The 14,167-nt window shown below is 37.5% G+C and overlaps 1 protein-coding gene across 2 annotated transcripts in view; it reads left to right on the forward strand.

The window, feature by feature from the left end:
- Positions 1-50: 50 nt before the first annotated feature.
- Positions 51-14,167, forward strand: part of fbl (pantothenate kinase 3 fbl) — a 53,595-nt gene continuing 39,478 nt past the window's right edge. The window contains exons 1-2 of one of the 2 annotated variants that reach the window (XM_028317439.1): positions 51-168; positions 6,144-6,247. The gene's annotated coding sequence lies outside the window, so the exon portion shown is untranslated. Of the gene's footprint in view, positions 169-2,482; positions 2,665-6,143; positions 6,248-14,167 lie in introns of those variants that run through there. The other variant, XM_028317440.1, reaches the window with a different exon arrangement.

Here is a 14,167-nt window from a genome sequence, read left to right on the forward strand (position 1 = left end):
TTTGAACGAAACGCATACTGAAAAGTTGACTGGTTTTGATTTATCTGTCCATCTGTCAATTTCGCAGCTTCCGTGATTCGTTTGGTCGTGAATTTATATTTTTTCTCATTGAATTAATTATAAATTACATTGTTAAACCCAGCAAAAACGTTCTTGGATACTGTGTCGGTAAGTAAGCCTTCCTTATTTTGTCCCATCCAGCCTACGTATCCAGTATTAGCAGGATTTAGTTCTATACTTCTAGTTCACAGTACGGTTTTCAATGAGATTTTTATCTAAACTGTAATTTATGCGGATTTTCGACTCTTGTCCTTGCTTGACAGTGTTTTTTGTGTTATCATCAGCACTTACGTTGGATCGCTAGTGCTAAAGTACGCTGTAATGCCCGACAAATTGTTAGCGGAGATGACTTGTGAAATCTAACTAGGGCATGTAAAGACACGGGCTAATGTTTATCTAACACTACTTTACAACTTATATAAACACTAATTTTGCGAGGGAAAGTTGATATTTAGTCATCGGTACATGTTTATGTACATCTTTTAAACTGTACTCTTAAAAACCCAACTCTTGATTGTTTTGCCAAGTAGTTCCAACTTTCTACTGCTAAGTTTAAGAAGAATACCTAAAATATTCATATAACACTCTGAACATCATACACACATACGAAATAGTTAATCTTTTTAAAACTTATGCTTACAGCATGATTAAGAGCAGAAATCATATTTATTGTATAATAAATTACATACAAAATAAGTATGTTTGTAACTGTACTATTTAACTAATTTAGAAAGCATAATGTTTACAAAAACTAAGGCGTTGGCAATACATTCTTAGATAAAACCAAGCTTATCTGCTGACCTACTTACAATTTCAACTATATTTGAAGTATGTTTGTCATGTAGATACATTTACGAATATGTTGAATTTAAATCAATAATAGGAATGAATATAATATTAGATACCCTGATCAAATTTTGGCCTATCAGAATCTTATAAGAATATTGTTAGAAATGGCAGTGCTCAAATAAAAATAACTTAACTTAATCTGAGGTCTAAAACATGGTTATAAGGCTGAAAAGAAACCATGTAATTTAAGAAAACTTAATTTGAGGGTTTAAAATTTTAGTTTAAATATCAACATTCAACATATGGTTGATGTCTCTAACTATAGTTAGTCTGCAAAAATCAATAGTGCAAAATATTGTAACTGCTTCCTACTTTGAAATAAAATGTAAGTGGGTTTCATTCAATCTGTAAAACTTTCAAAGTATTAACATGTTAATATAATAGTTTTATGTACACTGAACCTATTACTATTTTAATAACTTATTCATGCTAGTTGAAGAAACAACTTAAAATATCTAAAATATATTAATAAATTAACTGCTTGATCAAATAGTCTAGAAATTAGTGTATTCGTATTTAAAATAGTTCTCTATTCAACAAAAAAGATGAAAAGAATTGTGATAAGACAACTGTTTATTGTTAATCGTATTACGTAAGAAATAAAAGTCAGAAGTCATTGCCTTCTTAGACGTAAGACTATTCAACGTTGCATTCATTTTTATTTTTATTATTATTTAAATAAGTTCTGTCAGTCCCTACGTCAGTGTCGTGACATAAGTAGACATAAGTATATATTATCTTTGATTGTTATGTAGATAGGGAGTCCTTAATTTGACGTCACCAAAAATAACAAACAACTGGCAGTTTACATTTTTCGATAAACAACTCGAAAAAATGGAACTGCCTAAGGCGGGAATCGAACCCACAACCTTTCGCTTGCAGGGCGACTTCTTTGACTGTTTTAACATGAAACTGATGAAACTATCAATATTAAGGACCAAATAGATTGAAAAAAGATTGCAATGTTAAAACAACTTATCCACTTGAAAAATACACTATAACCTGCTATTACTTGGGCATTCTTCCTAAGGGCCTATCGCCTATGTACACAGTTTGAAAATCATTGGGGGACGCCTATGTTCAGCAGTGGATGTCTTGTGGCTGAAATGATGATGATGCTTGACAAGCCACCATCTTTACAATTTCATTTTAAATTAAATCCTATTGTTTGTGGACTTTACTTATCTGCAAGTTACGTGTTTCTGAATACATAATCATTGAACGTTTTTTATCTATACTTCTATACTAATATTATTTATAACGCTGAAGAGTTTGTTTGTTTGAACGTGCTAATCTCAGGAACTAATGGTCCGATTGAAAAAATTCTTTTTGTGTTGGATTGCCCATTTATCGGAGGTAGCTTTAGTCTATAAATAATATAACATCTCCCTACAGCCAATAGAGGCGGAGCAGTAAAGAAAAAAGAACGGGAAATATTATTCAAACTATTTTCACGCTTAAAAAGTCGTGGGAACAGCTAGTAATCATAGAACTTTTTTATGCTAAGATAACTGTATTTACTTAGTTATTGTTACTTGCAGTTCGTACCTCGATTATCAGTATTATTCTAGACTGAACTGGGTGTGGAAGTGATAACAAAAATTTAATTACACTTCATTTAATTACATTGTTTTCATGGAGTTTTAGAAACGTAACGGGTGTAATAAACGAATGTTTCGTAATCAAATGTTGTATATTTAGTTTGTGATAAGTGTCTTCATGATTATATCATAACGGTTAGAGGATATCTTTATGGTATGTTGTTGTTTAAAAATAGATATAATTTTGTCTATTAATAACGATCGATTGGCATAAAAGGGCTTGAGCCCAGAGCCCCGATTACGGTAACTTTTAACGTTTCCAATCCAGACGCGCTTCATCGATTCTGCGATACGATTGGTCAAAACAGCTGACGTACGCTGTTGAACGACCAATCGTATCGCAGAATCGAGAAGCGTGTCTGGATTGGAGACGTTAAAAATTACCGTAATCGGGGCCCAGAGCTGTAAAACACCAGGTTAAAAAAAACTGCATAGGACAAACAGGACTAGAGTTGAGCCATTACCAGGAGTATTTTTAAAGACGGGAATTTTCCCGGTTTTCCGGTAGCTCTTTCAACGCACACAGCTTAACAGATTCACTGCAATCACAATTCATTGTTTAAATCAGAATATTGTTATAAAATATTATTATGCTGTGTTAACTGTCTGACTGTTTATATAAATAACTCTGTTCACTTGGAAAATTCCAATTTAAATGATTTGTGGGAATGAATAGAGGTATCCGTGGCCGTGGGCTCCACTGATTGTTCTGTTCATTTCCATAGATCAGCTAGTGGTGCAAAGAGGCAAAGCATGTTTGTAAGATGGGGATAGCGGTGCGGGTTGTACAATAACTAAATGTCGATGTATAACTTTACTGCATATCTGAATTGTACAATTGTTTGTTATCCTAAATAAAATAAAATAAAATAAAATAAAATAAAATAAAATAAAATAAAATAAAATAAAATAAAATAAAATAAAATAAAATAAAATAAAATAAAATAAAATAAAATAAAATAAAATAAAATAAAATAAAATAAAATAAAATAAAATAAAATAAAATAAAATAAAATAAAATAAAATAAAATAAAATAAAATAAAATAAAATAAAATAAAATAAAATAAAATAAAATAAAATAAAATAAAATAAAATAAAATAAAATAAAATAAAATAAAATAAAATAAAATAAAATAAAATAAAATAAAATAAAATAAAATAAAATAAAATAAAATAAAATAAAATAAAATAAAATAAAATAAAATAAAATAAAATAAAATAAAATAAAATAAAATAAAATAAAATAGCAGCTCTTGCGCGGGTAAGTGGGAGGGAGAGTCGCATTCTAGCAAGGTGCGCAGTTAGCTTGATCGGGTTATAATGTATTACTAGCTTTCCGCCCGCGGCTTCGCCCGCGTGGCGTCTTTCCGTTCTATACATGGCCAGAACGCACCCATAGGAAACTGCTCGTGTATATTTCGGAGTGCCTGTTTGTAAATCTGTGACTCCAAACTATACACGAATTTTGCGTACTGATCGTGTATAGTTTGGAGGAGCTTACTAAAAAAAGTCATCTCCAAACTATACTCGATTAGTTTCTACTACACAACTTACACTTGACTAAAGTGTGTTTAGTTGATATTGATTTAGTAAAATTCAGTAAAATATGGAACTATATTTAAAATTACATTTATTTGATACTAGCTTTCCGCCCGCGGCTTCGCCCGCGTGTACTTTTGTCTGTCACAGAAAAACTTAATCGCGAGCGTCCCTGTTTCAAAAACCGGGATAAAAACTATCCTATGTCCTTTCCCGGGACTCAAACTATCTCTATGCCAAATTTCATCAAAATCGGTTCAGCGGTTTAGGCGTGAAAGAGAGACAAACAGACAGACAGATTTACTTTCGCATTTATAATATTATAAGTATAGATAGTAAATAGGTACTGTTTTGAAACAATAATGTACAGTCTGATGTTGATTGTACTTCGTTCCCGGACGTAAATCTTGTCTGTACTCGTAAACGTACGTAATTTTAATATGAATGGAAAGACTTGCGTAAAATAATATAAAGAAGTATTTTTACTATTGTTTATGATGTCAAGGAGGTGACAGTTTACATTATTCTGTAACTAAGGTGAAGGCCACTGCGTTATTCCTTCTGATTTTATAAATAAGCTAGTTTCCGCAACTTCGCCTGCTTAGTAAGTCTTAGTGTTACCGCCATACCACCCTGAAAATTAATGGTATTGACAGGCCAGAAAAAGTATAATTTACTATGTCTACGTGTCTCATTACCATATTATTATTTAACAAGATACCACACAACCTTGTCGAATTGCCAATAAATAAATGGCAATGCCAGATTTTGTATGGAAAGTGGCATCTTTTTTTTTTCGCGCGGCCATCGACCAAACTTTGTTTTTTGATTACAAAATAGTGTAATAAACCAAACTTACTATGGCATGTATACCTCTAAACTCAGTCTGAACTGAGTTACGAGCATTAGAAGTTTGATGATTTTCATACAAGATTTGCTTTTTGTGCGCAAGTTTTGTAAGAAATTGCAACAAAATATTGCGCTATTTTTTTATTGCGCTGATTCTGCTCCATACTGATGTCTGGAGCTTTTAATGGATGGTATTGTTTGTTTACACATACAATCTCACTATTTTGTTGCAATTTCTTACAAAACTTTGCGCGCAAAAAGCAAATCTAGTATGAAAATCATCAAACTTCTAATGCTCGTAACTCAGTTACCTCTAAACTCAGTCTGAACTGAGTTACGAGCATTAGAAGTTTGATGATTTTCATACAAGATTTGCTTTTTGTGCGCAAGTTTTGTAAGAAATTGCAACAAAATATTGCGCTATTTTTTTATTGCGCTGATTCTGCTCCATACTGATGTCTGGAGCTTTTAATGGATGGTATTGTTTGTTTACACATACAATCTCACTATTTTGTTGCAATTTCTTACAAAACTTTGCGCGCAAAAAGCAAATCTAGTATGAAAATCATCAAACTTCTAATGCTCGTAACTCAGTTCAGACTGAGTTTAGAGGTTACATGCCATAGTAAGTTTGGTTTATTACACTATTTTGTAATCAAAAAACAAAGTTTGGTCGATGGCCGCGCGAAAAAAAAAAGACGCCAATTTCCGGCATTGTCTTTTAAGATACACATAAAAATACCCTAAGGATGCGTGGTCAGTTCAGTCTGCACATATTTGATGTACTTGAATTTGGTTATTCTTACCGTTAGATTAATTACTGGTAACTAGTGGTGACTGAGTTTGTTCCGGCGTTTCTTCTCAGCACTTGCCATGTTTGTCTCGAAGTGCTGTTAGGGCCCAAAAGATAAGGAGACATGTAAAGTGGACAATAGTGGTCAAAATAGAATATAATATATTTGATTTTGATTTTCGAAGTGGTGGCAGGACAAGCTTTGTTGGGACGTATAAGTGCCCGGCGAAGGACCTCATCATCATTATCATCATTTCAGCCATAGGACGTCCACTGCTGAACATAGGCCTCCCCTAATGCTTTCCACGTTGATCGATTGGTAGCGGCCTGCATCCAGGAAGGAAGGAAGGACCTACATACTAATAAAGAATTTAATTTTCCATTACAAAACATTCCTTGGCCATAAAAATGTGACCTTTGCAAAAAAAAAGTATTTATTCTTTGTCCACAGATACAATGGCGTCGTCCCGGTGACGTTTATACCTACGCCCTCTGTCGGTTGACATGGTCGCGCCAGCCAGCGTCTGCGCTCGCCGCGCTGGGACATGCTGATGGGTGAGTGATGATTCCAAATTCAAAATTCAGTCTGTGGGATATGATGCTCAACCACAATAAGGAAGCTAGATGTTAGTGCTTCCTTCCGAGCGGGTGTTATGCTCGGGGACCAGTTTGTAGTGGCGTCGCCACAAGTCAATATACAAGGTGTCTCAAAAAGTAGTGGCAAGCCGAAGCCCAGAGGTAGAGCATCACTAGGGCTAAAGCCTGGTCCGTGAGCACGTAGAATTTTGTCCAATGACCCCAAGCTATATGTTGCTGTCGCGCTCGCACACTCACTGCGGGCGCCCGTCGCACAGTCGCGACAGCAATATAATTACGCGCGAGCGATAAGGATGGGTAGCTAGGGGTCATTGGACAAAATTCTACGTGCTCACGGACCGGGCTTTACCCATATCACCGCGACTACTGATAGTTTACGAGTTATGATTTTTTTTACAACATACAGAATTTTTAACGTGTTTACATTCGTGTTATGGATGTAAATACTTCTGAATCTTTGGATTTGGATAGCCCTAGTGAAGCTCTACCTCTGGACTTCGGCTTGACACTACTTTTTGGGACACCCTGTAGATCGTTTCATCCACGAAGACGCGCCCCACCAATTTTTGGTCGAGGGAAGCGCGGATTGCGGGGAGTTTGATCCGAGCAATCCGAGCGTCATTATTGTAGTGTGCGTGTGCACTCATGGATGATTTAGCGTGTACCGATAACACTCAACAGCTGAAGAATGGTGGGGCGCGTCTTCGTGGATGAAACGATCTTAGTTCGAAGACGAAGTAGGTACATAATACGTCGATGAACTATGAACCTTATATTCGAGGATTTTAGACCCCATTTGCCTTGTTTGCGACTTGCGAGTTGCAAGACGAAGTGCGCACGAGTCGATGAACTAATTGCACCTTGTACCACTGGATTATGATCTTTGTTTGTTTACAACTGCGTAGCGGCACAGTAGCGGCACAAAATATAACAGAAGACAAACTCCATACTAAACGCGCTCGAGCCACGCACACATAGACACCGCTCTAGCAAGACTGTCTTGGACGAATGCGAGCGCGACGTGGCGCGACAGACGTTCGCCATACGTTCGCTGTGGTTCGCTTGAGTCACGCGCCGGTCAACCGCCTGTGATATATTATTTTGTTTTGCGAAATTGACGAAAATGAGTGAACAGAAAAAGTCGTATTATAATTGTTCGGTATTTGGTTGCTTAAACTCATCATTAAATACCGAATTTTCATTTTTTAAATTACCAGTTGATTCGGGGAGGTAAGTTATTTTATTGAATTTCAATTGAAATTGAAAGCCAACTCAATTATTAGGAATATCAAATTGTTTTAAGAGGTTTTAGGAATTATTGGATAACTAGCTTTTGCCCGCGGCTTCACCCGCGTGAAATTTAGTTTGTCACAGATCGTCATAAATTATAGCCTATATGCTATTCAGGGTTATAAACAATAATACTGTAAAGTTACATCAAAATCCGTTCAGTAGTTTTTGCGTGAAAGAGCAACAAACATCCAGACATCCAAACTTTCGCATTTATAATATTAGTTGGATAATAGTGTCACTAAACTAAATACTACTTCCTTCTCGGGTATTTGTTTGCAAACTATTACTATAATAACGTACTAAATATAAATAAGTATACGTGGATATTTGTTATTGTCTTTCTTGCATAGTATTAAGAGTAACATTGTTCTATCTTATCGAAATAAACGCAACACATGACAAGACAACCCTAGCGCGACGGCCGAGCGTGAGAGCGAGAGAGGTATGCAAAGCGAGGTACATACATGAGTTTACCTTCTGTTATATTTTGTGGTAGCGGTTTCCAATTCACAACAATGTATTTATTCTCCTCTTCATACTGATTTATTGAAAGAAAATTGACCGACTAAAAATAGGTACAAAAGTGTTCTTTATCAAATGCTGGGTAAGTCCCAAAGAAATCGATTTCTTTTCTTATCATCATCAGTGGCGGATTTACAGTTTTGCCGCCCGCAGGCTAGGGTGGGGTTGGATCTTTAATTAACTTTTATCTTCTGAAATCGAGTAAGCGTCATCTGAAATCTGCCGCCCCTAGGACGCTGCCTATACGGCCTATTGACAGATCCAGGACTGATCATCATGATGATTTAAAAAAAAACTACTGTTTGTATACTAAAATCCACGTATTCTTTCCTTTTCCCTCATATTAATATACTGGCATGAGTGACAGATCCAAAAATATGAGCGCCACAGCCAGTCATGGTTGCGTAGCCTCTGTAAAATTATTTTTACACAATGAGTCAAGTGATACAAATTGATCTGTATTAATCATTTATTTAATATCAATCAGCGATAGCAAGTAAGTAAATAAAAGAATTAAAAACTAAGCCTAGGCGCAGACCATCGATTTTTCGTCGACCAATAGCTTATTGGGATTAATCAGTATGGAGATGTATGAAAGTGCGCACAATACACCGATTTGGTATCGGCCGATTCTTCATACAATTTAAAATCGGGCACAACTATCGGCCAACTAAAAGTCGGTGATCTGCGTATAGGCTAAGGGAGAAATATGCGAACATCAAGCTTCCCATCCCGTCTGGCCAGCGAGGGGAGTGTAGGCCAAATCCTCCATTTGCCTCTATAGTCTGGTCCGTGAGCACGTAGAATTTTGTCCAATGACCCCTAGCTACCCATCCTTATCGCTCGCGCGTAATTATGTTGCTATCGCGCTCGCATACTCACTGCGGGTGCCAGTCGCACAGTCGCGACAACAATATAATTACGCGCGAGTGATAAGGATGGGTAGCTAGGGGTCATTGGACAAAATTCTACGTGCTCACGGACCGGGCTTTAGTAAATTTAGAAGTCGTCCTGCCGTGGACACTGAATGACCTGATCACCTGATGATGATAGAACATTACATTACAGCCCCCTAGACAAAATGCACTTTTTGATCGAATCGAAAATCGAATCCGTCAAAACTCCATACAAAAAAGGGCTTTTCGACTGGATTGCGATTACAATTTGCACTTTGTCTATACCCACAGATCTAGCGCATCAACCGAGTTAAGGTATTGGAGTGGCACGGGAGGGGTGACTGACATTATGACGTGACAGAGCATATAGTTCCAAAATACTGGACTGTCCTGTCGATGACATTGACAGTGGGGCGCCACCGTCAATACCGGATCGCTGGTTCAGATTTTTGCCATGTTGGAAACCATATAGTTGAACGATGGTAGCGCCCCCCTGTCATTGAGTTTGGCGGGACAGTTCAGCGTGGGTCATCTATACAAGTCTGAAGTCCATCTGAAGTCTCGCTGACGTTTGATTGACGTTAAAACACCCTCCCGTGCCGTCCCCATACCTCAGGCACAGACCAGGGAGGCTACTCTGAAAAACGTTATCCGAAGTTTTGAATGTTGCCGTCCCTCTTACACAAAGCGAGTTGGCAGCATGTGCGACGGTGACAGATAGACCAGAAAATACAGAAACCCACTTTAAAGCTAAGCGTCCACTTGTCGGTATCGTACGCAACGGACGCATCGTACAAAACACATCGTATCGGATGTGCGATGCGTACGATGCGGACAGGTGGACGCACTTATATGAGTTTTTCATATAAATAATACTACGATCCGTTGCGTGCGATACGTCCGATGCGTACGATACCGACATTTACATGTGGAGTGTGGACGCAAGCTTTAATTGTTCCCTATCCTTCCTTGCAGGTGTCCCCTCCCCCAAAATCCTGAGAACCAAGCCTGTGTATACTTTTCTAAGCGCATTCCTGAATCTTGTAAGAAATCGCTTTAGTAGTTTTCGTAGTTCTATACTAAAGCCTGGTCCGTGAGCACGTAGAATTTTGTCCAATGACCCCAAGCTACCCATCCTCATCAAATTCTACGTGCTCACGGACCAGGCTTTAGCTCTCGTATTCTAAAACGCAGCTCAAAAGCCTTGTTCTAGACTTCTAGAGGGTAGATTTATAATTATTTATTGTAATTAGTATTAAGTAGATATTTTATAAATATTCATCATCCCATTTCCAGCACCCTTTTCTCGTTAACATTGAGTGATCAGCAGTCCAATTAGGGTTTCTGATTTCTCGACTTATTTTTTTTCTCGAGTTTCGGGAATTCTCGAGGCCAAAGTCTCGAGTTTTCTCGGGTCTCGAGTCTTTAAATTAAAACTGTTGAAATCGGTTGAAATTTAATAAAAACACGGGTTTTTATTAATGTTATAATGTGTCTGGATTATAATCAATAATACTGTAAAGTTTCAACAAAATCCGTTCAGTAGTTTTTGCGTGAAACAGTAACAAACATCCAGACATCCAAACTTTCGCATTTATAATATTAGTAAGATAATTATAACTTAATAATTAACTAAAGGAACAAAAGTCATAAAGTCGCGTGTACTTTAAGGAATAACCATTTATATTAATAACCATAAATATCTGGAGCTCCAATTGAATCACTTGTTTTCCAAAGAACACAAGTTCAAATTAATTGTTAAATTACGATAATAAACCTACATTTACAAACAAAAAAAAACTTTTAAATAAATTTTTAAACTTAAAGATAACGACTTGTATAAACGTATTTACGAGTACCTAAACTAACAGTTAACAAAAATTTTTCAGTCTTTAAATCAGTCAGTTATACAAACATAATAAAATATAGCATACTCGTAGGCGAACATTATTGGTTTCGGTTAAGATCATTACTTGCAAATCAAATTAGTTAAAAAAAGGAAAGACTAGGCTAGTCTAAACGCAACGTTAACCTATTAAATAAATAAAAACTTACTTTTGTCTAAGAAAATAGGCTTTCAAAAAAATTAAAGCTTCAAAATCGAAACTCGAGAATTCTCGAGCTCCGGTATTTTTTTTTCTCGTCTCGAATGAAGCCAAATTTCTCGAGTTTTCTCGAGTTCGAGAAAGCTCGAGCAGAAACCCTAAGTCCAATGCTAGTTCCCCGTCGAACTCTGAGGGTTTAATTTACCTGTAGGCCTAGGATGCGCGCCGCGATAAGCGTTTATCACGCCATTTTATCGATTTTACGTGATAAGCCCATACGATAAGATTTTATCACGGCGCGCATCCTAGCCGGGCTGGTAGGTTAAAAAAACTCCTATCAAAACAATCATCATCATCATCATTTCAGCCATAGGACGTCCACTGCTGAATATAGGCCTCCCCTAATGCTTTCCACGTTGATCGATTGGTAGCGGGCTGCGATATCAAAACAATACAATCAAAGTTTAGATCAACGATATAATAATATCCTCTCATATGTGGGTCAACAAATGTGACCGCGGGAGGGTCACTTCCTCCGAGAGAACCGGTTAATTGAGGATAGGATAGGGCTGTCACTTAGTCTCTGACAAATGAAGCGATAGCCGAACAATGAAGGTGTCGGACTGGCCGACTTGTGAGGTTATTAAACCTTTGTCACCTGTCATCCGCTTTGCAATGGAGGGACATCGAACCTTAACTTCGAACTACTATGTTCTTCTGATTAATTTCTTTGCGGGTCCAATGACAGTTTTACTTTCCCCCGGGATAGACTTGACTTTCACTGTTTGGGTTTTTATGTAGATCCTGGCTACATAGGAGTTGCAGGGAAGTGGGTAGTCCCGACTCGTGATCCAAGGAACGCGGGTTCGACCCGCTGCCGCTTGACTATTGAACCCACTAGTAACACAAACGTTTAACTTTAGGGCCATACTTAAAATTCTCTCCTTTATAAGGACCAAGGCAACCTACGCCACTGAAAGAAAACGACTAAAAACGTTCACTGCTGGACAAAGACCTCCCCTAAAGACCACTATTAATAAAGGTAGATACAGCCCTGACATCTCGGCACGCGTATCAACGACTTTGACTGTGACATTGACAGCTGTCTGCCTGTACTTGCGCTTACCTCACCATCAGATGTCTAGTTTTGTGGTACTTTACGGTATACGAACTATTGCCCGCTGCTTCGCCCGCGTGAATTTCAGTCTCCGTTCAATATGTTATGCGTGATAGAGTAATAAACACCCACCCAATTTTCTCTGATTGAAACAAAACTTCAACAAATTCTAACAATAATTTTATCCCTGAAAATCCCGTTAGATCCCGTTAATGAATTTAACAAAAAAAAAATGTAGAATACACTCGGCATCAAATAAATCGCACCTCCCGCGACAAGCGCTTATCAAACGTATGCATCCCCACTTCCCACCAACATTGGTACCATTTGAAAGCCTAGTTCTAAACTTCATTTCATTAAAGAAAAGGTTTTTACCCCAAAAATGTGTCTTTACAAGGATCCAGAATCACTTCTTCAAAAAATAGGTAGTTACGCTATAGCCATTTTTTATGACTATAAAACTGTTAAGTTGGGATTAATCGCTATCCATCTGTTAAAGAGGACACGTGAGATCTTTATTTGGTTTTATAACCATAAAAATTGGTCTAATTGATCCCAGAGGTGAGCCCAAAGTGAGGTCTATTTTCAAGTCACATTTATGGTATATGTTAATCATTTATTTAGAAATGAAATGTGGTTTTCTTTAAGGATATTTATTGGGCTTTCAAATAACACCAATATTGTTGGGGCACCATGATTGTGTCAGAAGAAAATCTTTAAAGTTCGCGTCGCGGAAGGTGCGGTTTATTTGATGTTGAGTGTAGGTTCATTTCACATCACTATGAAGTCGTAAAAGGCGACTGACGCCCATATTCACAAACATTACTATGAAGATGAGGTCTCACAGTGCGCGTGGACGCACGCATCGTTTGTGAATACGGGTATAAGGGACAAACATGCGAACCACAGGCTTCGCCAACCAGCTTTCTCATTGCATATATCAAGGTTATCAGAATTATCAGTTCTGACCCTGAAATCACGTGTGGAAATGTGTGATTTCATATCTCTCATTAGTCAAATCATTTATTTATGATAATTCCAAAGAAAGGCTATCTATAAATTTAATAGAGTAGAATATGACCACTCCCACTTTTCCCATGGATGTCGTAAGAGGCGACTAAGGCCGAGAACAGACGATTAAACGCAATTGCAACGAAACTGCAACTTTCTGATCATTCTGATGAATGAAACTGAAACTTTCAAACTGGTCGCGTCATGTGGTCTCTCAACGGACGCTATGGCAGAAACTTAGATGCAACTCAAAAGTAACTAGCAGTTGCAGTTTCGTTGCAGTTGCGTTTCACCGTCTGTTCTAGGCCTAAAGGATTAACATGCGAACATCAGGCCTCCCCAACCCGTCTGGCCAGCGTGGGGAGTGTAGGCCAATTCCATTTCATTATCATCATCATCATTTCAGCCATAGGACGTCCACTGCTGAACATAGAACCAATGATTTCCATGTTGACCGGTTGGTATTGCCTCTTCAGCTTGCTAATCCGTCGGGCTATGTCAGCGATTAATTCGTGTACGGATCTCCTCATTTCTGATTCGATCTCGTAAAGAAACAAGCAAATCCGTTTGCCTCTAGTAAATTAGAGGGTCTAACTCCTGGAGTGGAGACTAAATGACCTGACGATGACCAAGCTTTGCCCAAGTTGACCTAAATGACCTGAATGAAGCACATGATGTCGTACCCTGAGTGCCCAAACAACTGCACGCAGGAAGATTTAATGAATGCTACTGACAACGCCACTTGTAACGGAGTTTTGGGATGACACTGTAGGTATAGGTTTTTGACAAGTGGAGACTACAAGATGATGAATTGATGATCATGCCTTGGCCAAGTCGACATTGAAACGCTCATAATCAAGCGTTTTTTTCTGTGCACTTGACACAAATGGAGGTAGGTATATTTTGAATAAAATATCTGATAGATAACCTACCTGATAAGATAGATTCTATTGCGCAAATTAAAATAATTAGGTAGTTTGAAGGTTGAAATAAA

Source organism: Ostrinia furnacalis, unplaced genomic scaffold, assembly GCF_004193835.3.
Source record: "Ostrinia furnacalis isolate ACB-3 unplaced genomic scaffold, ASM419383v2 OfSCF6240, whole genome shotgun sequence".
Lineage (NCBI taxonomy): Eukaryota > Metazoa > Arthropoda > Insecta > Lepidoptera > Crambidae > Ostrinia > Ostrinia furnacalis.